We start from the raw sequence: 22920 nt of genomic DNA on the forward strand, positions 1-22920 counted from the left end.
ATCATGGTACATCATGTGATGTGATCGAGTTTGTCACCTGTGATGTAGATGACTCCTATTTTTAATTCTTGGGCCAGTAGTTATTTCACTTTACTTTACATGATATGTAAACTTTTAGTGTAAAACATTTAATTACTTTTGTACTCCAGTGATGCCGTGTGATTGTAATAATCAGTTGATTGTTTTTGACCTGTTGTTTTCTTCTTTCCTTGTGAATGTTATTTCTTTGAAGATGTCGGTTGTTTCGTGTGTCTTCTCTTCCCCTTTTTTATGATGAAGATATCATTTGCAAACTAGATTTATACTTTTGGTTGTATGTGTGGGAGTATTATAAACACTGCACTCCCACACATTCAACCAAAAGTATGGATCCGGTATATTAACAACACCTTTGTCATAATAAAAAACAAAAAGAACACATTACTCTTCCTGGATGTCGTCATCTGCAGAGGAAATAATGACAAATTAGAAATGCAAGTCTAACGAAAAATATCCCACACTAACCAAGGATTCTATTACCAAATAATAACCCAGCAATGTAAGAACATTATTCAGACAAACAAAAAAAACAGAGCACTATAAAAAGGAAACAGGCCACCTATACAACATCTTCCAAAAAAATAGATTTTTTTTTAAATTAAAAAGGGCCTAACCACTTAATCCACTTCAACAGAATCTACCAGGCTATGTAAAGGATAACAATACCATACATCAAAAACATTTTAGAAACAACCAACATATTATTACAACTATACAGCATCACTGTAGTGCACAAACCAATTAAAACGCTCCAAACCATCTTAAGTCCAAAGATCCAGTAGCCCAAGAAGAAGAAAAAAAGAGTCATCTACAGCGTACAATGTAATGACTTTAACAGCCACTATGTAGGACAGATAGGCAAAAGAAAAGCAGAGCACATCCATGAACACCAACCAGCAATCAGAAGACTATTATGAAAACTCAATCTCACAATGCATGGACAGACTTAATGATAGTTTCAACTGAGAAACTGGGAACATCCTAGGCCAAGCTAAATCCAAAAACACAATCAACACCCAGTTGATTAAAGATGTGATGTTACTTTCAACTGCTTTCTGATAAAGTTCAAAGGTAGGTAGATGGAATCAGCAATGCTCCTTGATTCAGCTGGTTATTTTGGAATGCATTTTGAGGAGAGGATAAAGCTTGAGTTCTCCTGAGCCTTAAATCTAGGTCTGCATTCTCTTTTTAAAAAAATCCCTGCATGTTTTTGTTTTTCTTATTCAAACAATTGACTTTATGCTATTTATATACCCTGAACACATTCCTCCTCCTCCTCTTTTAAAAAAGTCATTGCATTTTTAACACAAAAAACTCTAATTGCCTTTATCCTTTTTTAAAAGCAAGTGTTGCCTGTTTTATTTGGGTTTTTTTCTGATTATTTTTTTAAACCATGTTCTCCTTTCTTGCTTAGCAGGAACTATATACAGCCACAAACTCTCAGTGCATAATCCCAAAGTTGTATCATTACCCATGCTGATGGCTGGGAGATGAAGAAGATGTGTCTCTTTATTTTGCAAACAAGAAGGTTTTTTTTTTAAAAAAAAAAATTGAGTATTGAGTAAAGCCAAATAAATCTGTGGCAAAAGATTATAAACCTCTTTACCTATTTATATGTCAAGTAAAGATCAACAGATTATAAAAGGTGTCAATTCTTTAGGCCTAGGATTAGGATTAGATTTGGGCTCTTAAATTATCTTTGAAGTATGTTGACTGTGAGAAGTGAAGCAGAGGCCAGCTGAGAATTGCCATTTAGGGACTTCCTGCAAGTAGAGGCTTTTTTATATCTTTTCATTGTGTGTTCAAATCCTGAGAGCAAAAAAGCAGCCCACTGGAAGGTTTTGCCCCACACAGGACAGAGTTCCTCCAGTGGCCAACTCTTTGAGAGCAAAAGGACTACCTGCTGGAGGGTTTCAGCTTCAAGCAGGGTCAGGTCTCTCTAGCTGGCAGCTCTTTCACCCCATTTAACAACCTAGGAGACTGCAACCGGGAGTGCTGGGATTGCGGTTTTTGAACAAAGCAGTCATGTGATGTCTCATTTCACTCAAGGACAGATATTCTGGTCCCAATAGTGGCTGTATGTCAAGGACTACCTGTAATGTCCAACTCAGAACTACTGCAGATCCCCAACAAAAAGTTCTTTCATACAAAATGAAATAAAAAATAATGCTTACCCATCTACCCTGTACACTCATGGGTTTAATTCATATTGTGTTACAGTAATTGTCTGATCCATTTAAAAAATGAAGTATCTAATCTGAGTGGGTGTTTTTCAATTGCAAAATTGCCTTTTGTTCTACTGGTATATTCCACACTTTTTCAAATCCTTTTCTAAGCTGGGAGATGAAAGCAAATGATAGCAAGTTGGCTATTCTGCAACCAAGGCTTTTTCCAACATGGTTGCATTCTACTCTGGGCGGACACCTGGAACACACTAAAGCCCAGAGGCAAGAGGTAGAATGAAGCAAGTGTTATCACCAGTGAACAAACAAACCACCCACAAGCTCTGGAGAACTGCAATATTGCACAAGAAAATAATAGCTTTGCTCTCGTTAACAGTTGTACTGGCACAGAATTAGGGGGTGGGGGAGGCCAAACTGTCAAATTTAAATGTGTTTTAACTATCTGGATTAATTTTACTTAATACAAGATAACTCATGACCCGGGGTGAAATCTAACATTTTTCCCTACCGTGGGCATGGGGCGGGTGGGTGGAGCTGTGGGAGAAAGGTAAGGACACGGCGGCAGAATAGAAATTTAAAAAGTTTTCCTACCGGGTTCCGTGGGCATGGCTTGGTGGGGGAGATGTCCTGTGACTGAGTGGGCTTGGTCAACTCAAAGTCACTCACAGCCATGCCCACTCAGTCACAAGACCCCCTCCCACCAAGCCACGCCCACAGAACCCGGTAGGAAAACTTTTTAAATTTCTATTCTGCCGCCGTGTCCTTACCTTTCTCCACAGCTCCACCCACCCGCCCCATTCCCCGACTCCTACTGCCCACCTTTCTCCCGTGGCCTGCTGTCAGGGAAGGCAAGCACCCGAAAGGTACCGGAATCGCTCACTCTCCTTCTTGAATGAGCTGCTCTGGTCCATGCGCCGGCTGTGCAAGTGCACACCATTTATTTAATTCACTTATCAGCGGCAGGTTGGGTGTGCACTTGTGCAGCCGGCGCTTGGACCAGAGCGGCTCATTCAAGGAGAGTGAGCAACTCCAGTACCTTTCGGGCACTTGCCTTCCCTGACAGCCAACTGCGGAAGAAAGGTGAGCAGTAGGAGTCGGGGAATGGTGCATTCCCCGACTCCGGGGAATGGGGCAGGTGGGCGGAGCCTCCAGCTTCCATTGCTACCGGTTCTCCGAACCACCGGCCATCATCGCTACCTACTCGCCCAAGCCGGTCCGAACCGGGAGCATTTCATCCCTGCCCATGACCCATATGGTTATCATTTTAGTGATACCAGATTCATTACCAGTCCCTGGCAAAGTTCTTAAAAATTCAGGGATATATTCAAAGATGCATCTCCCTATACAAAAAAAAAAAAAGTATAATCAAACATCAGCAGTTGACCAAGGAAACATTTTATGTCATTTTGTCTTATAAAATGAAATTACCAAATACCAGATTCTTTATCAGATTCTTCAATGTTTTCAAAATGGCAGCGCTTCTAATGTACTAGAAAAGTTTTTAAAAATTCAGGGAGATATTCATAGATGTGTCTGCCTTGAAAGTAGCCCATACTTAATTGCATAGCACAGTCAAACATCAGGAGTTGACCACAGGTAAAGCTAACAGACAAAAAAAAGTTTTAGTTTAGTATATAAATACTATCCATATATTAATCTTCAAAAATTATATTGAAATTATCACTTCTGAGGTGACTTTGGGAGAGATGCTGTATCTAAGAATTTGGGGACCGCAGACTGTTCATTTTCAACACTCAGTGGTTTGAATTTTACGATTAACAAAAGTATTGATAACTATGCATGCTTCTTATGGAGGTCAATGCAGTATGCATATCTGAAACTAGAAGGGGCTAAGTTCTTTATATGGAAAGGCTCTTCAATAATTTTTTCTCAGCCAGAAATGTTGAACTATATGGTCTTGTCTTCCCTAAATAGCAGATCAACAAGCTGAGAAATAATTAGCTTTTCATTCTCAATAAAAGTGCTCAGCAATAGTAGCAGTGGTGGGTTTCTACTGGTTCACCCTGGTTCAGGTGAATTGGTAGTGGCGGCGGTGAGAGGCTCCGCCCACATGCCCGGACGTCATCATGGTTCTGCACATGTGCAAAAGCGCTGCATGTGAGCGACCAATTCTGAACCGGTAGTGAAGGTAAATGGAACCCACTACTGAGTAGTAGCTGTAGTTTACCTTAACGGTGATTGAGAAAGCTAAGCAGGGAGGGATCTAGGTGATATTGGAATGGGAATTTAACAGGAAATCCCAAAAGCGTGTTGGGAGGTTTAAAAAAAGGTTAAAAGGTAGAAGGTTAAAAGATAAGAGTAATAATAATTAACCAAGAAGAGACTTTTGTGACACTAGTAAGTGACAAATTTTGATTTTATAATCTGAAAATTTCCCCAGTCATATATCAGAAGTCATAAGTAAGGAGTAAGTCATATGCATGGACTATTTCCCTCTCCTTGAGGTCATGCAATATTCTGTTTAATTTCTCCTGCTACTTGCTTTAGGCAAGATGTTATAGCAGCTCATACCCTTTAAAGGGCTCCAAGGTACTTGGCATAGGGTTTCCTTTAAAGACCATGAGAAGCTGAGTTAATCCAAAATGCAGCGGTCATCTCATTCCTATAATTGGGAATATATTACACATATAGTGTGGGCCCTGCATTGGCCACCAATTAACTTCTAGGTGCAATTGAAGTGCTGGTTTTGATGCACTGCTGCTGAATTAGCCTAATCTATCTAGAACAAATGATGGATTCCCATCATTGGAAAATAGAAGCTGAAATCAGGAAGGACCACTTTTCAATACCAATTCATTCTCCTATGGATGCCATCATTGACTCTAATCAGGAAGATGTTAAAGATGGAGCTATTCCAGAGTGTATCCCCCTGTTTGGGGGCATCTTTTTGTTTATTTTTGTTTTGAGTCACAGTTATAAAGTTTTATTTTATGATTTTAAGTTTATTGTAGATGTTCTCAAATTGTTGTTTATGTAAATCGCCATTTCCTCCCGATCAGCTGGGACTCAGGAGGCAGAGAATAGATGGGGCTAGACAGAGGTGGTATTTACCGGTTCTCCAAACTACTCAAAATTTCCACTACCGGTTCTCCAGAACTGATCAGAACCTGCTGAAACCCACCTCTGCCCTGGGGGCCACTGATCACCAAGGATTGGCAGACCCATTGGATTTCCAGATCAGCAGCAGGACAGGAGGCAACTCTAACAATTCAATTTGGCAGCCTGCAAGTGGATTTGGGCAAGGAGTATTCTCAACCTATTTCTCCAGTTCTTGTGGGCATTGAGGTTAAGGTGCTGTGGCACCAGCATACCCTTGCACTAGTTCTTTTAAAGTGAGCAATCAGAGAACACAATTGTTTTTTTTTAAAAATCTGCCAGGTGAACCCAAAGTTATGACAGGAGTGGGAATAGGACATAAGCTAGCTGCTGGTTTTTGAGCTCTCCTATTGATTATGAGCAGTTTCAAAATCTTGTAAGAAAAACAGCCAGGAAAATCAGTGCCTTTTGAACCAGTTTGGAATTGACATATGTGTGTATGAAATAAGTACCTGCATGCTGTAAGAGACCTAAAGGCAGCAATCTGACTGGAGATTTTAATTCTAAAAACTAGAATAGGAAATCTTTCGGTTTCCCAGGATATTCTGCTTTTGAGCACTGATTTAAAGTTGGGTTCACTTGTACCTCCTGTGACTTTCACCAGGGTAGCTTTTTTTTTTTTTTAATGATGCTGCATATATACATCTAATAATCCAATTGCAAAAGTATCCAAATTACTATTTAGGAACTATGTACTTAGTTTGATTAGAATAATTATATTACATATACCGGTACTTTCAACATTTAATTGTCTTATGACTTGCTATTTGTTTCCAAATCCTTGGTATATACTTGAGGTAACTCAAATCTTTCACTATTCTGTTACTCCTGGAGGAGCCACAAAAATATTGTTATTACTATAAACAGCAAACATGATATTCTTGAAACTACTTAGTACTGTATTTGAAACAGGCTGAAAAATCATAGCTGAACATATATTTCAAAGATGGCAACAAATTAAGTAATTATTTCATTTCATTATTTTAAAAAATTAGCAAGGAATATCTCCATGTGTCCAAGTTGAAAGCCATCATATTTTATTACTGTAGTTAAAATGCACATTAAAATATATGGTTTTTTGGAGGAGGCCGGGGGAGTAGGGAAAGTAGATTTATTTAAATGTGACAATAGGAGAATTTCAATAATGATAGAAAAACTCTGTTTAAACTAACAATGAGATTTAAATAGTGCAAGATTAATCGCAAAACATTGCTACAATATCCCTAAATTTTTATTTATACTATTAGGTTGCAAGATCAATAGAAATTTGAAATGAAATTGAGCAAATACTTGTAGCTTTACTTCTAAGGACTAAAGAAAGGCATCTCTACTGCAATTAAAAAAAAATAGGGTGTTAAATTTATGCTGACCTAGATGGAAAGATCTAGCTAATCTTTGCTGATCCTGTTTTAATACCTAAATGGGAATCCATCAAGAAATATCAAGGCTATAAGACCTGAGACATAAAGAAATCATTCTCAAGGAGCCAATGAGAAACCATTTCCATCCCATATGATTGCCAAGAAAATTGTCAATGAAGTCATAATGAATCAAGTTTACTTGAGGTTACTTTTTATTAACATATGGGATATATACATCAATCAACATATGTAGCATCCTCATGCATTTATCAGTGCATGTAGGACACTGGCCAAGATTGCTGTAATCATCAGCTTTGCCTTTGATCTTCTGACCAGGCACTCTCAAAAAGAAAATGTACAGACATAAATGACATATCAGGCTAAGGTACTGCTTTTGAGGAACAAAACTTTAATCATGCTTAATATGTAATGGCTGAGTTCACACAACATATAGTACATTAAAGCTCAAATCAAACAAACATTATTAGGGCGTGATAGAGTAGATAAACCCCAACGCTGATTTAGATGCATATAGCTTTTCCAGGTGATTTCAGTAACCATTGCCAGCGATACCCAGTCTCATACAGTACACATAATGGTGGACTGTGGAAAGACACCATTTTATAGATGGCTTGGTCACATATGTTGTTTTTCAGAGAACATGGAGATGGAAGAAATTACTTTTATAACCTGCAAAAGAAGTACTGTGTTGTTCTACTCTTTTAAGGCAACAAGAATTGCCCATGCTACAAGTGCCAGCTAAGTATGGAAGACAAGGTGAAGGAAATACAGACAAAACATTCCTCGTCCAGCTTCTCAAGAAAGATAAGGAATTCATTAATTGGACATAAGAAGCCTTTCAGAACTACACTGGTACCAAGGATTCTTCCAGAAGACAGAAGCAATCCAGGCAGAAGGGGTGGAGAAATGGAGGAACAACAACATAAAGACTTGAACCTGTCAGGAAGTGCTTTTATTCTTTGGAGTTTCAGAATAATTTCTAGGGTTTCCTTGTTTATGATGTTTCTGGATGAGGAGCAGCTGTTATAAACTTCAGAGACTGAATAAGAGGATTCTATATGCTCTGTAAAGGAAAGAATACTTAGGTACTTCTGTCCTAAAGGAAGGAAGCAGGTACACTGTTGATAAGAAATTCTCTGAGTACAATACCTGGTGCCCAGATTAGATATATACAGTGGTGGGTTGCTACAGATCAGGCAAACTGGTAGCAGCAGTGGCACACACAGAAGCGTTGCGTGCGAGCACGCGCATATAAGAAAACCGGTAGCAAACTAAATTGAAACCCACTGGATATATACCGTATTTTTTGGAGTATAAGACACACTTCCCCCCTCTAAAAGTGGGTGGAAATGTCTGTGCATCTTACACACCGAATGTTGCCGAAGCCCTGCCCACCCACTGGCTCCATTCTTTGGCCGTTTTTGGCCTCCGCGTGTCACATTTTTGGCCTCTGCATGCTCCATTTTAGACCCATTCCAGGCTGCAGGGATTGCCATAGCACATCGCTGCCGATCACCGCCTCCATGTGTCACGTTTTTAGCCTCTGTGCGTCGCATTTTCAGCCACCACTCGCCCCATTTTAGACCCGCTCCAGGCTGCAGGGATTGCCACAGCACATCGCTGTCAATCTCCACCTCCACACATTACGTTTTTGGCCTCCACACACCCAAGTTTTGGCCTCCACGCGTCACGTTTTCAGGCAGTTCCAGGTGGCAGGGATCGCTGCCACCGCCGCTGATCCCTGCCACCTGGAACCAGCCAAAAATGCGATGCACAGAGGCCAAAAGTGGGGTGGGGGAGGCTGAAAATGCGACCTGCAGAGGCTGAAAATGTGACATGTGGAAGCCAAAAACGCAATGCGCTGAGGCGGCAATGGGCTGTGGTGATCCTCACAGCCTGGAACAGCTGATTGGTGATATTCCAGGAAGCCAATCCAACCACCAATCAGCTGCTCGTATTGAATCAGGCTGCAATAATGTGCTGAAACTGACCACGCTGTTTGCTGTTTGCTGCAAGGACACTAATCAGATGAATACTGATGGATGCTGGTAGGCAGAATTCTTGTTTTCCTCCTCAAAAACTAGTGTGCATCTTGTACTCTGAAAAATACAGTAATTTTAACTCGTTAAGAGTTTGCTGTAGGTTTTTTCTTTGAAGCACAGAAATTTATCAGGCTAGGATGAAGAAATAAATGTACAATGTTTGAGATGGTTAAGGCAAAAGTGAAGCAATCAAATATTTAAACTGAAACTGCAACGACTCTTTCACCAACCATTGAGGAGCAGTTGATGGTTTCCTTCCTGTGTTTGTATTGTTTAATCCTCTTGAAGTTACACCAAATGTTGACTTTAGAAAATGAAAAAATAAAGAAAAATATTTTAAAATTGTTTCCTGGCACAATTCTATACCTACAGTAGATATAAAGTTCTTCATATCTTAAACAATTAAAGTAAGAATTTAAATACTCTTATTTCAAATTAGTATCATTATAAATAAATACTATATATTCTTTACCCTTTTCTAGTTTGGATGAATCATTGATCTGGTTAAGCATTCCTAGATCATGAAGTCCTGAAACTAAACTGGTAAGAATACCGGAAAAATCTCTTTGTTCTCCTTGGCTAATTGATAACTTGAAATGTATGACTAAACAATGCACAAATTAAAGAAATACTGAACACTCAGAGTCCCTATGATACACTGAATGAAGCAATTCTCAGTAACCACAATGTTCTTCAAATAGCTCAGTAATTTATACATTATTCTATAGTGAGTAATGCTCTGGGGTTAAGAATGAACTCTTCCTTCAAGCAAAAATAGCTTTCCCTGAGCATTTCTAAAAGAAAGTTTCCTTTTGTACTATTTCTAAAATGGATTAGCTACCTCTTACTTCCCACTCTCTCCTTTCTGCTTAAAGGCTGACAATGTAAGACAGTCATGAAAGGTTACTACTACCACCAAGATGCTATTTGCACACTCTTGCCTGTCCCCTGACCCTGTCCATAAATCCATGGAATTATCTACTTTGGTGATATTCCCTTGGGATATACTCCTCTCTGACTCAGAAGGGATTTTTGTGTTCTATTTAGTACTGGAGACAGATTTTAGATTTACAATAAAACAGAGTAACCGCCTTTCAGATTTTTATCCTAGCAGTCTTTGGGGTACGTCGAAATCTCTTTTCCACATAGTAAAAACTAAACTAATAAATCTACATGTGACTTTCTGCGTTCTATTCGACCAGTTATAAATCACAGATCAAGGGGTTATCCCATCAGGTTACTTTAACGTCCAGAGAACTCAGCATTTTGTAAACCATTTGGTGACATTTCAGCCCTTAAATTAATGTTGCCCTAATATGGAGTTTAGATTTCTCTGACATAGTTTTTTCATAATTGTATGCTGTATGTTAACATAGATGATATCCGTAGATGAACTGTGGACTACCCCAAATATGCATCTTTTTCAGATGTTATTGAATTGATGTGGCCAACTTTGGTCATTTTGCCTGTACAGCTCTCCATTTGCTAGGTCTACATGATATGCTTTTCAAGTGAACAAGGAGATCCTGCAATCTCTCATAGGTTTGCCTACGAATCACAAAAACAATAGTACCTTACTGTGCAGATGCTTTCCTTTTCATATTATTGTAATGTAGGCAGGTTCTACCTTCAGGCAGAGGGAGAGAAGATAGCCTCAGGCAGCAGCCATGGATTAATCAAGATTCGACTACTTGTCAGTGCTGAAGAAAGATTCGGCTGCTCCTAAGTCAAGGTCTGAATGTGAGATGAGAAGTACTGTTTTTTCCATTGTTTGACATACAAAACATACTACAAGATACTCTGCCTGAATGTTACTCTGTTTATTTTCTAAGGCAGCAAAGCACTTATCTTCTGTATAATTTTCTCAATGCACATTGAATCATATTTTTATACCACAATATAGCAATTCTTTATTCTTCATCCTCTCCTCTATAGTGCCAGCTGTTTCTTTAATTCTAATAACTACTGTAGGTTTATACATGGAATGGGAAGTATGCTTTGCTTCAAACTGCAAGAGTCATTTTAAAAAGAAATGAAACCTGGAAACAGAGGCTTCTCTGTGTTTCTCAAAAAGTCAATATGGGGGCTACAGCTGCACCGTGGAAACCTCACATCTTTTTCATGTACACTGGACTTGTCACCCACATTGAAAAAGGACTGGGGTTTAATCATGCAGTTGTCGGTGGCAACCTGACTTTTATTTATTTTTTAATCTCCCCACCGCTGGACACCTCTGCCTAGAACATTTTATTTTTTATTTATTTTATTTTTATTTATTTTTATATGCCGCCCTTCTCCGGAGACTCAGGGCGGCTTACAATGCATTAAGCAATAGCCTTCATACTTTTGTATATTTTATACAAAGTCAGCTTATTGCCCCCACAAACCGGGTCCTCATTTTACCCACCTTAGAAAGAATGGAAGGCTGAGTCGACCTTGAGCCTGGTGAGAATTGAACTCGCAGTAATTGCAGGCAGCTGGATGTTAAATGCTGCCTTAGTAGGAGGCATTAGCCTCCTACGCCACTCAGGCTCCTTTTAGGTTTCACATGAAACAAAATTCAGAACAATCCTGAAATTATTTTATGCAGTGAATCACACAAGGCTGGTGTGCTTCATTTCTTCCTCCTCCTGTCCCTTAATCTTCTTAAGCAGATTTTCCCTGAGCTGTAGGAAGGAATGTGAAATAGCAAATATCCTTGCTCTACTAAAAGCTTTCCATAAATGACATGTGTTTATTTTCTCTTACATAGACTTATTCTTAAGTACACCTATGTCTAGTTCTTGATGGGGGAACTACAACACAGTATTAAAAATTGTATTAAAAGTTAAGTTTTGAGACGGTATTTGAAGACCGAACAGAGTTATACAGATCTCCAAGTATTTTGTGAAGAGTTCTAAGGCTTAAGCAACAAAGCGATTAACAGCAGAGTTGCTGTATAATGCTAGCAAAAAAAATACATTAGCAGAAAAAGGAATGGGGCAATGCAATGGAGAGCTTTGAAGATCAAGACTTCTGTCATTGTATTTTAGTGTTATATTGAAATGCTCCAAACAAACAAGCAAGAATAAAGAAGGATTTCTTCTGCATCCCAGAATAGAAGCCCGGGGAAAGATTTGAAGAAGAATGTCACATATCACTGTGACAAGAGCATATTCTAGCTGGAGGTAAGGTAAAAAAAAAAAAAAAAACCCAGGAGAGAAGGTCAAAGTTTGTGAATCAGAATGTTGTTGAGGAGAGATAAAGAAAGGCAATACTTCTGCAATTATACCAAAGAAATAAAATGATTAGTCTATGAATTCAGTTTGGGAAACAAAGGAAGACAAATAATTGAAGGGGGAAAAAAAGTGGAATAATTACTCAATCTTAATGTGTCTGTCTTGTTTTACCTGAGCTAAAATATAGGTTTTTTTTTAAAAAAAAATGATTTAATAAATTGTGTGAATCCAGACAGTGAACAATGGTACGTAATATAGTAACTGAGACTTATGGACATCTGATTTCCTCTGTTCCTGGAGAACTTCTGCATGCTACCCCTGCATAGGACATACACAATTTGTTATTTTAAGTTACTTTTTTCCATAAAAAAGAAACACTGATGACTTTGTAGTTCCATCAGGATTCACAGCGGTTTAATCAATATAGATACAGACATATTACCAATGCCAATCGGCATGTTATCAGTCTGACAGCTCGCTATTTAAGCGGCTGTCAGGAGTCGCGTTCGGTTCTGTTGCTTGCCATATTTGGTGGTTCCTGTTTGGTGTCTTGTTAATAAAGTTGAATTCGAGCAACCAAGCCTGTGTTTGCCCACTGAATTTTACAGCCAGCTTGACGTCACTTGTTGAGGCTCTGTTTTTGGCCATGATGGCCTCCTGAAGCCCTCTGCCATGAAAATTGCCATGATATTGATATCAGCACACTGTAAAAAGAAAGATGCACACTGAAAATGGAAATATTGTGCCATTTTCACTTTTGTGAAGCTGTATGATCTGATTAACTTCCTTATTTTCTTTGGTACTTCTTTGAAATCTCCCATTTCAGATGCTCTATGAATGCAGCAAAGTTACAAACAACACCCACTGATGACACTCAGCTGTACATCTCCACCCCAGGCCACCCCAACGATGCCCTTGAAGTGATGTCCCAGTGCCTGGAGGCCGTGCGGGCCTGGATGGGGAGAAACAGGCTCTGACTCAACCCCTCCAAGACCGAGTGGCTGTGGCTTCTGGCGTCCCGATATAGCCAGCTGACGCCATCGCTGGCTATTGGGGGCGAATCACTCGCCCCCACGGAGAGGGCTCGTAACTTGGGCGTCCTCCTGGACACACGGCTGTCTTTAGAAGATCATTTGACGGCCGTGGCCAGGGGGGCTTTTTATCAGGTCCGCCTGATACGCCAGCTACGCCCCTTTCTAGATCGGGACTCCCTACGCACAGTCACTCAGGCACTCGTCACTTCCCGCCTGGACTACTGCAACGCTCTCTACATGGGGCTCCCCCTGGGGTGCTCCCGGAGGCTCCAGCTGGTCCAGAACGTGGCCGCGTGGGGGATTATGGGGGCGACGAGGCGCTCCCATGTAACCTCTCCTGCGCGAGCTGCACTGGCTCCCGGTGGTCTTCCGGGTGCGCTTCAAGGTGTTGGTGACCACCTTTAAAGCGCTCCATGGCTTAGGGCCGGGGTACTTACGAGACCGCCTTCTTCCACCAATAGCCTCCCACCGGCCAGTACGCTCGCACAGAGTGGGCCTCCTCAGGGTGCCGTCCGCCAGACAATGTCGGCTGACGACTCCCAGGGGGAGAGCCTTCTCTGTGGCGGCGCCCACCCTCTGGAACAACCTCCCCCCAGAGATACGTACAATAACAGACCTCCGGATTTTTCGTCGGGCCCTGAAAACCCATTTATTTCAACTAGCTGGGCTGCCTTGAGTTAAATTTTAAATTGATTTTAAATTGGGTTGTTTTAATTTACGGCCAAAATATTTAATTATTTTAAACTGCTTTTAAATTTTGTATGTATTGTCTTTTACCTTGGCTGTTCACCGCCCTGAGTCCTATTTGGAGAAGGGCGGTATAGAAATAAGAACAAATAAATAAACACAAGAAGCCCGACAGCACAAGAACAAAGAAGTCAGCAAATCTGAGTAATCTTGTTCTATTGGCTTTTTGCTGCTTCTTTTTCCCCAAATAGATCAAACATGTTCAGAGTCCTGAGATAGTCATGTCACAGATGGATGGATGCACCCTGAATGAAATACCCATGAATCCATGCATGAAGGATTCCCCTCCCCCCAAAGATTATGGGGAAAAGGATAAAGAGAAATGTCCTTTAAAAAAAAACCTAAATATCAGAATGAAAATGGACTTAAACTGATTCAGGAATTTTTACTGGTTGGTTTTGAGGAGATTCAGTATGGCAAAACCTGAATAGAGTTCTCTTAACTAGTAGTTTAAGTGGGCTAGTTGCAAATAAATGAGAAAGCTGTGGTGGCGCAGTGGTCAGAATGCAGTATTGCAGGCTAACTCACTGCTGACTGCCAGGAGTTCGATACTGACCATCTCACTCAGCCTTCCATCCTTCTGAGGATCCAGATTGTTGGGGGCATTATAGTGACTCTGTAAACCTCTTAGAGAGGGCTGTAAAACACCGTGAAGCGGTATATAAGTCTAAGTGCTATTGCTAAAGTAAGTACTCAAGGAACCTTGCAATAAATATGGTTCTTCTCAATGATGTGCTCCTTCTTCAATTGAAACCATGACAACTTTCATTAATATCAGCATTTTGCAGAAGCAAACCCTCCACAGTGGCCGGAAAAGAAAGTTCTGTTCTACAGGAAAAGAACATGAATTTCTAGATATTTTAATGGGGACATGTGCCACTATTGTAGCACATAGGCACAGAAACTCCTCTGTTCAAAACAAGCAACAATGCCAAAGGATCTGGAAATGAAAGCAACTGCTATGAGCTTGCAAACTGAAAGCAAAAAATTCAAGCTAGGGTTATCGCTTCTTGTTGTAAAGCCACAAACAACAGAGGACAACTGGCTGCATAAGAACAAAGGCAGTTGGCAAATCCCAGCAAACTTATTCCGTTTGCTGATTTTTTTTTCTATAAATGTATCAACAAGTTTAGAGTCACAAGATGGTCATGTCACTGTTGAATGGATGTACTATGAGTGAATTATATCAGTATTTTAGATCAGGAAATGTACATGCTTGAAGGAATACGTGAAGGTCACCCTTCCTCCTGATTATGGGAAAAAGATAAATAGTGATATCTTTTAAAATAAGACCGAAACTAACTTCTCCAATTATAAAATCTAAAGTCACTGGAACTGATTTTCCATTTCATAAGACTCAGGCAAGACAGCGCAAATGTTCAATTTATTCAGTAATAAACTGAAGTTAACTATCAGCAAAATAGAGATGCTCTGAATTGGCAGCTTGCAAGTCTGGGAACGTACCTGGAGCTATATTCCTCTTGCAGAAGCAGATACATAATTCAGGTTGTGGATTCATCTGTATCACTCAAGGCCCAGGTGTCACTGGATGCATCCAGCCACCTATATCTCACTTCGCAATTGCAACTCCCAGGGATGGCCTGATCACTTTAGTGCATTATTTTTGGGTTATTGCAGTGCACTCTATGAAAAGTCTGCCTTTTGAAGATGGAAACTGCAGGTAGCGAAAAATACAGCAGCAAGCCTGTTATCTGGAACAGTTTTAACAGACCAAGTAACATTATCCCTGGAAGAATTGCACCAGGTGCCAGTAACATTACCCCTTGGATGAGTAGGAGTATATTGGATGAGGATATTACACTCTGTAGGAACAGAGAGGCGCTCTCCTCAGTCTCCTAGGGCTGGGAGAACCACATTATTGGGAGATGAGCCCAGCTGTACAACGGCCTTCCCTAGAGGCTTTGCTGCTGCCAATATTACTTGCCTTTCGGTACCAGGTAGTTTTCCTTCCTCTACCTGAGACTTACAAACAATGCCTTTTGTCTTTTAAGTGCCTCTCTGTCAGGGTAATTTATCTGTGTATTTTGAAGGGTATGATTTAAAATATTATTTATTTTATTTGGCTTTATTGTATTATCTTATTACTTGCTGCCACACTGTTGGAATAATAGCTAGCCTAAATGTTTAAATTGATAAATAATCAGACAGGTTGTCTGGGCTGAACCAGGTAATGGTAATCTATATAGGTTAGCATGTTACAGCCTTTTAATTTTGTGTAAAAGTACCTTCTCTATTTTTAAAATTATAAATATTGCTATTATTACATTTTTATCCCACTTTTTTATATATACTACAACTCAAAGTGGTAATATATGTAATACTCCTGCTGTTTTCCCCATTGAGAGTGCCTAGCCTTTCATACCCAAGGGAAGTCTAGAATTCACAAGATTCCAGGTTTCTAGGCTAGTACTATCAATATTTATTGTTGTGGTGTCTATTATGAATTACAGTATTTTTTTTTACAGTATTTTTGATTTGCAAACAATCTATTTAGGTCAGGTTGACAACTCTGTTCCAACTTCCACTTGTAATCACTGGTAATTATTCTTAGCAATGGTCCTACAGTTTACTGAAGAAGAACTTTCTATCTTGGGCTCTTTGTTCCGAGAATTAGAATTGTTTAAGAAGAAACAAAACATTCAAATTCTCAGCCATTATCATTAATCAATAGAATATCAAACCTTTCCTATTCTAAAATACAGCTTTATTATTTTGTTCTGTGCTTTCCTCAGGTCAGAACAGGGGTGGGTTCTACTTACCTTTACTACTGGTTCACAACGGGATCGCGCACACACTTGCTAATAAATGAAACTCTATTTAGAAATTATGCACATTTCAAATTCAAGTTTGCCTTTGTTCTTTCTCAGCTGGGGAAATTGAGTCAGTTACACATTTGACTTGGCTGCTCATTTTATCTGACATGGGACATTGATTGGATGAAGCCTTGATTATCTAACTGTCCTACAGGTCAGATAATGAGAATGTATTTTTCCTACAAGCAGATTCATTCTTAGAAATCTTTTTTGGGGGGCGGGGGGAGATGCTGTCCATTGGCTTTGCTGTTCAGAGACTCTTTGTATAATGTGTAACACTGCAGATCCTATGGAATTCTATCACTTAATGCAGTAAACCAAGTATTTTTGTGTATTCTTTCTGTTTTCCCACTATTTTTCTTTTAATTATATCCATTGTATAAAGAACTTCTAGTCTTTGACCATCTGTAAGATATATTTATTTGATTAGCAACAAAATTAGCATCAGCACCAGCCATCCCTGGGCTATCCTTAACAATAAAAGTTAACCCAAAACAGGGCAACTTGCCATAGCCAACTCACCCCAGGCCAACACACAGCAGGACAAGAGTTACACTGATATCAAAGAAATGGTAGAATAGAATCATTAAAGAAAGGATGCCAAAGGAGTGACAAAATGAAATGTAAATGACAAAAATTAAAATATTTTTAATTAAATAATTAAATTGAATTGTTGAATTGCCCCACAGCAAGTTGTCCCTCGGCGAGTTGTCTCACAGAACCATTTTGCAGAGAAAACCCTTTAAGGAACAGATTATGTAGCTCTTCCTCAAATTTATTGCTAGACTTAGACAGCAACCACAAATCTGGGAACTTGCTTTTTATAGTAGAAAGCCTGCAGATAAAATAATTTCAGCTAGAAATTAAATTAGTTGGAGCAGTACACTTTAGAGTAAGCATACATTGCAAAATGTACATATTGCTGCCCACCCTTCAGCAAATACTGAATGAATTCATGCATTATCGTGATTTGTATTTTTATTACAATTATGTTACACACATTAAACTAATACTATACACAGGTGCGGGCACACACACATACACAGAATGCAGAAAAAATAAAGAAAAAGAGAACACAAGCTCGCTCTATATCCTCAGCAAGTGTATTCAACATTAACAGCATATCACCATCTCTTAAAATACAACTAACCCATATCTTCATTCCATAACTCATACCCTTCTTTATAAATCAATCTCATCACACCATCTTAGCCAGCAAAAGTCTATTAAGGATTATCAGAAATAACTACAGCGTTAATAATAATAATAACAATTTTATTGTCATTGTACATGTATACACAGTATACCCTTACAACGAAATTTACTTAACACCCAAAGACCAGGCCCAACACATATAACAATCCCCAAACACTGCCACCCACCACAATTCTCCACCCCTAAACCACCCAAACATCCACACAACAGACCAAGTAATGCTGTCCAACAGCTCACGGATGGTGGCCCTTTAGTTCATTGTTGAGTGCAATTATAGCTCTGGGATAAAAACTATTCAGAAAATGTGTGGTCTAAGTTTTAATTGTTCTGTATCTTCTGCCAGAAGGCAACAGTCCAAAAAGATTGTAAGCAGGATGAAAAGAGTCTCTGAGAATGTTACTTCCTCAAACAGCAAGATTTGAAGATGTCGCCCAGGGCTGGTAGCTGGAGCCCGATGATATTCTGGGCAGTTTTAATGATTCTCTGTAGAGCTTTTTTGTCTGCTACAGAGCTGCTCCCATACCATGCAAGAATGCCGTAAGTCAGGACACTCTCAATGGTCTTGCAAGAGTAGGACAGAAGTAGATCCTGAGATAGATTTATCTTCCTGAGCATTCTCAGGAAGAACAGCCTCTTCCATGCCTTCTTCACAAGCATGATATAAATGCCCAGATAAACTATATCTAATAAATCTAGTCTGAATGCTTTCTTTTACTTTATCTCCTTTTCTAGCAATCTATTTATTTTAGCCTTGATCAAATAAAACAATTTTATATTCTTTCCTCCTTTTCCTGAAAATCTTTAGTCCCCTCAAACAATTTCCTAACATCTGCTTCCTTTTCATATTCTTTAAAGGCCCTTTTTGTAATTAAAGTATTAAAAGGTTATCCACATGTTCTTTGTGTTTGTATTCTTTCTGTTCTCAAGAAATCAATGACAACTTCAACAAGTCCCTTTAATAAATCCACTATAAGGAGAATATTTACATCATTCTTCTGGTTTAGTAGTTGTGTGTCTTTTAAATTGTTAAATAATCAACAAGTCTCATTTGCAAATGTATTTTTTTTTTGGTATATCCATTATTTCATCTTTTTCTATCTCTTATATGCTATCATTTTCAAATCCAAATTTGTTTTATTCGATGTAACTTGTTCCTCTTCAATGACATCATCCATTTTTTCGATAATAGCAGATAACTTATTTTCGGAGCCCAATAATCATAGATTTCTCTTAAAGAATTTATTGATAATTTATTTCCTTCTGGTGCCCTCTAGTGACCAATTTTCAAAATCACCTTATCAATTCCAAGTGCAAACATAGATAACTTTCCACAGGAAGGATTCTTATAGTTACTGTAATTTCATAGTTCTAATTCAAGTCAATCTGGACCTTTCATCCATTTAAAAAATTCTCAAATCAGCACTTTTGCTGCATATTTAAAAATCTTTTTTTGGAAAAGTCTGAATTATAATTAAAACTTATTTCCTAAAAATTGAAGAACTTAATATGATCACATTTCCAGTTCTGAAGGTCCTTAATCTTTAAAAAGCAACCTAAAAAAAAGATAAACTCCAAAATGATTAAGTGAGGTTTGGTTGAACCTTGAAAGGGTGCCTTGAGGGCTATGAGTTTAGTGGAATCCGGCTAATATCAGCTGTTTGAAAGCAATTGCAAACCTCAGTTTCTGCCAGGGTGGATTTGATTTAAATCGAGTTGATTTAAATCACAATTTAAATCATGATTTAAATCACTAGTAAAAAGGCTTGATTTAAATCAACTCGATTTAAATCATAATTTTTCAAGAGCAACTGTCATCTCTGCTACTCCTTTGACCCACTGTTGACTCACCGATAGTCCCAGTGTTGCAGAATATACAGCCTCATGCTACATAACTAAGCTCCATTTCATGCTGAATAAACTAAATTATTTATGTATCTTAAATAGAAAACTATCTTACGATAGATTTTTACCCCAAAAGTTTTTTATTAAAATAAATCCGATTTAAATTAAAAAAATCATTGATTTTTATCCACCCTGGTTTCTGCAGTGTACTTACTACCTTTACCCCAGCTGTCCAGTGTATATATGGGCAATCTCAAGATCTCTTCTTTCTCCAGAGAGATTTCAATGGTCCAGATCCAGCATCCAGTTGCCATTTTCAACCACAATGTTTCTGCTGTTTGTGGGATCAGTTTACCATTTCCTCACCAGAAATCTCCTGAGCCAGGATTTTTATCATGGTTTGTTGAATGGTCTGATTTGCATAGGAAAAGTAAACTAACTCTATAATTGCTTAGCATTATGTATTAACCAGACCAGAAAATAAATGCAAACATGTTATATCAATTGCATCTAGCAAGAACTGCAAGCAGGAAAATACTCATAACTTTATTGTCATTGTACATGTATACACAGTATACCGATACAGCGAAATTCACTTAACACCCAAAGACTAGGTCCAACACACATAACAATCCCCAAACAACCTCCCACCCACCACAATTCTCCACCCCTAAACCACCCAAACATCCACACAACAGACCAAGTAATACTGTCCAACAACTCACTGATGGTGGCCCTTTAGTTCATTGTTGAGTGCAATTATAGCTTTTGGATAAAAACTATTCAGAAAACGTGTGGTCCGAGTTTTGTTCTGTATCTTCCGCCAGAAGGCAACAGTCTAAAAAAATTGTAAACAAGATGGGAAGAATCTCTGAGAATGTTATGCAACTTTCTCAAACAGCGAGATTCAAAGATGTCGTCCAGGGCTGGTAGCTGGAGTCCGATGATATTCTGAGCAGTTTTAATGATTCTCTGTAGAGCTTTTTTATTAGAGCACTTTCCTGCCTGCAATTCTTGATAGATGCAATTGATTATGATGAGAATACAGATTACAGCTCCAGTAATTTATTAAGAGATTACACTTCCCATTGCTCCTGCCAATTACTACCAAATTAATTTGATGATGAGGTAATTAAATGAAAAGTATTGCTGTGTATTGTTGCGGGTATTATGAATGGGCTGCTGCCATCCCAGCAGCCCATTCCTTACCTCTAATTCTAACGTATCTGGGAGGATAAAATAAAAACACTGATGTTTATTTTTACAACAAAACAAATGCGGGAACATTTCAGGACATACCATATGAAATTAGTAAGATGGCTATGAAAGGAAGCTATAACTTCATTTCCACAAAGTAGATTATATTGATGTTTGAAATACTAGCATTTGCTTTTTAAATGTATTTTATTTGAGGATAAGAGAATAAATATATTTGAAAAGCTTCTCTCCTTTTCCCTGTTACAAAATCAAAAACTGTTCTCATTTGTGCACAATGCTAATTAGTGGATGATGTAAAATAAAATACATTTTACTTTTTGATCAGCTTCCAATAGCTTTACATTCTAAACCCTGCATTTATGACTGGATCTTATGTATTATCAATTTTTAAGGATATGTTGTCATAGGTAAAGGTAAAGGTTCCCCTTGCACATATGTGTTAGTCGTTCCTGACTCTAGGGGGCGGTGCTCATCTCCATTTCAAAGCCGAAGAGCCAGCACTGTCCAAAGACGTCATGTGGTCATGTGGCGGGTATGACTAAACGCCAAAGGCACACAGAACGCTGTTACCTTCCCACCAAAGGTGGCCATTTTTCTACTTGCATTTTTTATGTGCTTTTGAACTGCTAGGTTGGCAGAAGCTGGGACATGTAATGGGAGCTCACCCTGTTACACGGCACTAGGGATTAAACCGCTGAACTGCCAACCTTTCAATTAACAAGCTCAGTTTCTTAGCCACCGCATCCCTCATATATGCTGTCATACAGTAAATCATATTAAAACTCTTAAAAACAACATTAATATGTTTACAGTTATTGATTTACATTTTTAATTATCACAAAGTGTTTAGAATTATATAGAGAGTCTTCATCAAATGATTTCCTTCGCCATAACAATTCTGTTGTGTTATGCAAAGATTGTGCTTTATTTGCATCATCATTGTTGCATTTTAATTCAGTTAAATGTATTTTATCATATTCTGATCTAAAATGGCTAATAGAACAAAGCATATAGCAAAGTTACCTATCTAGAATAATTCAGAATATGAATTCTGACAATTATTTGGAAAGCAGTATAAAATATAAAAGGAATGCTGTATCCTAATGAGGGATTTAAGAATAATCTCACAACTGAAATAAAATTTCCTATTTCTTCTGCTACTCATTAATACCTATCGACTCATGACAACTATCAGAACAGACTGAAAACTTGAGGGGACACTGCCCATTAACCCTCACGCAGGGGCATCAGATCTGAAAGACTGAAAGATGCGGACAACCACAAGTTGGCAACAAAATGATTCAGAAAACCTGCTAACCACCGATCGTCCGCATTTTTTGCAGCCCAGATCTGGCAACTCTTGTCACTTTGCTTCTGGAGAGCTGATAACAAGATCAAACCTTCAAAATGGTTAGTAGTTTCTTTCTAAATTACGGTCACGGTAAAATTGATCCAGAACTATCTTGTTAAGGACAGATCACCTGGTCTTTTTTTGGGGGGGGGGGGAGGTGGGGGAGCCAGGCAGTTTAGTCTCCCCGCAACCACAAGCAATGTCAGCGCATGCGCAGTCCAATTCGTCTAATAAAATCCGACAGGCGCTAGAATAATTATTAAACAAATCTGACCTTCCGTTCCCTTGCCAGCGCCGCCTGGTATATTATATACGCCAGGACTCCACACACCTTGGAACAGCAGCCTTCTCCAATAAGCCACTCTCCGCACTGATTGGTAATATGGGATTTATTACAGTCCAACTCAACTGCAAGATTCCCAACGTGAGCAGAGCGCTATCCTATAGAACTAGCAGGCGCATACATACATACAAACTATCGTACATACATATCTATTATATACATATCACATATAGATATCTCATACATATCATACATGTGTCATATATACATATCTAACATACATATCTAACATACATACATGCGCGGCTCAGGTTTGTAACAAATCTCCTTCCAGACACTTTTGTCCGCCGCTCTTCTCCTCTAAATTCAAGTTGCAATAACCAAGCGCTTTTCCCTACGCACAACATTCTAACCC

The 22920-nt window shown here is 38.8% G+C and overlaps 1 long non-coding RNA gene across 3 annotated transcripts; it reads right to left on the reverse strand.

Moving 5' to 3' along the window:
- Window positions 1–6939: 6939 nt before the first annotated feature.
- On the reverse strand, window positions 6940–22893 carry LOC139310450 (uncharacterized). Of its 3 annotated transcripts, none has more exons than XR_011599884.1 (4): window positions 11171–11297; window positions 10337–10497; window positions 8994–9067; window positions 6940–7041 (listed from the first exon to the last, which is right to left on the reverse strand). It is a non-coding gene; the product is annotated as an uncharacterized lncRNA (long non-coding RNA). The 3 variants fall into 3 exon arrangements; XR_011599883.1 differs by lacking the exons at window positions 6940–7041; window positions 11171–11297 and adding exons at window positions 8740–8820; window positions 22804–22893; XR_011599882.1 differs by lacking the exon at window positions 6940–7041 and adding an exon at window positions 8740–8820.
- Window positions 22894–22920: the final 27 nt, after the last annotated feature.

This window comes from Pituophis catenifer, unplaced genomic scaffold (genome assembly GCF_029215685.1).
Source record: "Pituophis catenifer annectens isolate HBS135680 unplaced genomic scaffold, rPitCat1.0.hap2 SCAF_2, whole genome shotgun sequence".
Classification (NCBI taxonomy): Eukaryota; Metazoa; Chordata; class Lepidosauria; order Squamata; family Colubridae; genus Pituophis; species Pituophis catenifer.